Source organism: Lycium barbarum, chromosome 3 (assembly GCF_019175385.1).
Source record: "Lycium barbarum isolate Lr01 chromosome 3, ASM1917538v2, whole genome shotgun sequence".
NCBI classification, from domain to species: Eukaryota; Viridiplantae; Streptophyta; class Magnoliopsida; order Solanales; family Solanaceae; genus Lycium; species Lycium barbarum.
This window is the reverse complement of record NC_083339.1, coordinates 135,457,769-135,461,881: the sequence shown is the minus strand read 5'-3', so window position 1 is coordinate 135,461,881 and position 4,113 is coordinate 135,457,769. Positions and strand designations below refer to the sequence as shown.

The 4,113-nt window shown below is 29.0% G+C and overlaps 1 long non-coding RNA gene across 1 annotated transcript; it reads right to left on the bottom strand.

Annotated features, from left to right (window-relative positions):
- Window positions 1-432: 432 nt before the first annotated feature.
- Window positions 433-1,637, bottom strand: LOC132632759 (uncharacterized). The gene is made up of 3 exons (XR_009579463.1): window positions 1,439-1,637; window positions 788-904; window positions 433-698 (listed from the first exon to the last, which is right to left on the bottom strand). It is a non-coding gene; the product is annotated as an uncharacterized LOC132632759 (long non-coding RNA).
- Between the last annotated feature and the right edge of the window lie 2,476 nt (window positions 1,638-4,113).

Here is a 4,113-nt window from a genome sequence, read left to right as displayed (position 1 = left end):
TGACAATTAAACTTAAAGATAACAAGTTTTCAAACTTACTTCGGAGCAATTTACAACCCCTAAAACGACGATCCAAACATATATGTATACTTGATGTAATGAGACGACATTATTGTACGCTAAAAAAAATTAAGTTATATATAAAATAATTATATTCCGACGTTTTGAAACGTGACTAATCTTCAGTCAAAGTACGGAAAAAAAAACTTAAAGATAACAAGTTTCCAAACTTACTTCGGAGCACTTTATAACCACTAAAATGACGATCCAACCATATATGTATATCTGATGTAATGGGCCGACATTATTGTACGCTAAAAAAGATATTAAGTTCTATATAAAATATTTATATTCTGGAGTTTAGAAACGTGACAAATCTTCGGTCAAAGTATGAAAAAAAAAATTGAGTGATTGTCAAATTACAAAGGCTGGAAGAAGGAAGGGGACGTGTTATTTCAGTACTTTTACGCACAGAATCTGTGCGTAAAAGAACTTAAGTGTAAATGTACACTTTGGTCTTTTTACGCACAGATTCTGTGCGTGAAGCCTATTTTGATTTCTTTTTTAATGGATTATTTTGATTCCAAAATTTTATTTTTGCGTTATAAAAATTCCAGATTCTAAATTAATTGTTTTTTCTTAACAGTGAGGTAGAACTATATTGAGCCAGGTAGAGACCAGAGCATTTCAAAGACATTCTGCAAAAGAAATAAACCCACCTGTCACCTCAAATCTTGACATTTGAAATGGAAAATGGTATGATGAGCACTTTATGTGATTGGCATACCCTGGTGTTTTAATTTGTTCCCAGAAATCCATGGTTTCATAGGTATATAGCTGCTTCTTCCCTGCAAGAGGTGTCAAAATATCTTGATCCAACCGTACAAAGTCTGTTGGAAGACTCCTGTCAAATAAGCTCGTATCAGGAAAGGAAAAGAAGGAAACAGACATCCTTTTCAGGTTCACCGGTAGCTTTAAACTTTGTTTTCCAATACTAAGTATTACTCAATAGAAAGATTAACTTTAATGCTCCTATTAAGAAACATAAACCTCATTCATAAATTCTACTAGAGTTGTGACTCAGAGACCCATAATCCAGCTCTAGTAACTGCACTATGGAGACCCCTACTTGACTATCTTTTGCTGAGAGTGCATCACCTAGAGCGGGTGATTTATTAGTATGATCCTTGTGCAGAAAGAGCTTCTTTCAGGAGGTTATTATAAGATCAGGTAACAGGATTCAAGCTAGAGGTGTACAACCACACAGTTCAATTTTCATATTGAAATCAGATCTCAAAACACGGAATTATAACTTAGCCAAAATCAGCAACTCCAATTGTTTAACTTTAAAATGAACACAATATCCCCTACACACATTCACGTGATATCAAAAGGGAAACTCAATTATTACAAGACAAAAACCTGAAAGTGACACTACCTCTGTGTTTTCGCATGGCTTCATCACACTCTCCCAACAGGTGAAGTACAGAATTATTTTGTACATTTGTTTATTTGTGTCTTCATCATAAAATCTAATGTAAGGTATACTACTATCTTTTACGGAGTATTTTTTTAACAGATAGAAGTCCAGCTAATATAGACAAAATTGTGATAAATGGATCTGGAAAGCATAATCTTTTTTTTAAAAAGAAGATATTCTTTAGTTAGAAATTTCAACCACCATAAAGACTTCCACGCAATGAGGGTGAGTTGAATTTTCTATATTTTTCTTTTTCCTCTTCGGCAACTCAAATAAAATTTTCTTAAAAAAAAAGAAAAAAGAAAAAAAAAAGGGATTTCAACATCAGACGAGCGAGCAGCCGTAGAAGCTAAGACAAAAGGATGATATATTTCTTCTTTTTTCTAAGTATATATAAGTGTCCAAGAGGGACGGACACAGCAACAACGAATTGTACAAAAAGTTGTCTGAATTGTATACTAAATTTGGACTTATTTCAATTGTATTTGATTTCTTTCCTTTTTTCCAGTTGTGGGTCCACTTCATTTAATAAGTACTACTACTTGGTTTGCCACCTATTCTCCTACACATGTATTCCACTTTTACGTTTTCATATTTTTTTTACTTCTACACTTCATTTTATTAATATATTATAGAAAACACATGAAATTGTACTCTAAGCAGGGGCTAACATGTTACAATCTATATCTATATATATAAAAAAGGAGAGGTACAAGCAATGTGGTTAAGCTAAGTGGCAAGCTAATAACAAGCCACTTGGCAATTTTAAGACAAAGTTAATGAGAATTAGGACAAAGATTTTTATAATTATTATCAAATTCCTTAATTGATGAATTAATTAATTTTATAACTGAAAATAAAGTTTTAATTTTTTAATATAAAGTTAGCATAATGACCTAAAACAACTACTCATCTTTATCATTAGCATCGTAATTTTAGGACTTTTCAAATTCAAACTATCTCTTTCAATAAGCCAATTAATGACATTTTATCTAATGACCTAAAACAACTACTCATCTTTATCATTAGCATCGTAATTTTAGGACTTTTCAAATTCAAACTATAATTGAATAAAAAGATAAATCTGAAAATTTCAACAATAAAGCTTATCTAAGCTTAAATACATCAAGCTTATCTAAGCCTAAATATATGGAACTTATCTAAACAAATATCAGCACAGAAACATTCTCATACATGCACCTATTAACTTTTGCTTTGTTAATTAACGGAAAGAAAAGAAAAATAATGAATGCAAGTTAATCTTAAAGATAAAGATGAGATATTATCGGCAGATACTACTCCTACTAATGTACTAGCTAATTATTGACATAAATATGGAGATTTTTGAATATAACATTTTTGAATAAGAATTTATTAGTTTTTTTAGTTTAAATGGATTATTATATTATGGTTAATTTTAAATTTAATAGAAAGATAATTTGTTTGAGTTGTTTATGGTTAGTTTGTGAATTTGAATTTTCAGATAAGAATATGCTTCTTCTGATAAAGTATAACTAAGTTTGTGGTTTTAACGGATAACAAATAAGTTTTTTTTTTTTTTTGTTTAACAAAAAAAAGCAATGGTCATAAAATCAACTCTAAGTATCAGTTTTACAAGAGATGGAAAAACCATGCTAATACTTTCATGGAAAATGCCAAATTAAATTGCAACGTAACAGAATATCCCATTAACTTTTTTTTTCTTTCTCTTTTGTTATTATTAAAACTGAAAAAAGGAAGCTAATTCATTAGATAAGTACATTTTTTATCCAATCTTATGTATATCAGAAAAGAGTCACGTAAGCACATCAAATTAAACTTCTAAAATAAAGCTTATTAATAAATGTTCTTATATATAGATTTTTAATTAAAAAATAAAAGATAAAGCATCATGTGAATAAGACTATGTTGCTGAAATAATAAAAGATAAAATCAGAAGTAAAAACAAAAAATGAAAAAAAAATCAAACAAAGTTTAATAAATATGGTGAATTTCTCACGTAGGAAACATAAAATAAATGTGGCAGAAACCTATCCTTTTATGTTAGAAAATAAAGTTTATAAATATATAAAGAAAGAAAAGAAGGTAAATGGAAAAAAAAAACAGAGGAAAAAACGTACGGAAAAGGTAAAACAAGGATAAGGAATAGTAACTACATCTTCTTCTGTTTCGTATGAATATTTTGAATTGATCTCGTGAGATAAAAGATATCTTAGAAATCTATCTTCTTAAACACACATTATATTATTTTTTAAAATTATCTCTAACAAATTGATATGATAGTTGAATTCAAACAAAATTTGAGTTGGAATAAAGTTCCAACTTCTTAACCTCTTATATATATACCCCTTGAGTAATACATAATATTAGATGTTCACCTCTTTTGTTATTAATCGCTAGCTATATTTGTGAATTTATATTTACCGCATTTCTCCTATTCTTTATTTTCAAAGATTTCTTCTATGTTAACGTTTTCATTTTCTATGCGCAGATGGTGATAGTCGTATTACGGGATATGACGACATAAAAATGATATCCTTTTAATTTTCTTTTATTGTATTAGGATGAACAAAAGGTTTCTTATTATTTGTTATGATTTTTTCCATATTCCTGCTTAAGGTTGATAAGCGTTT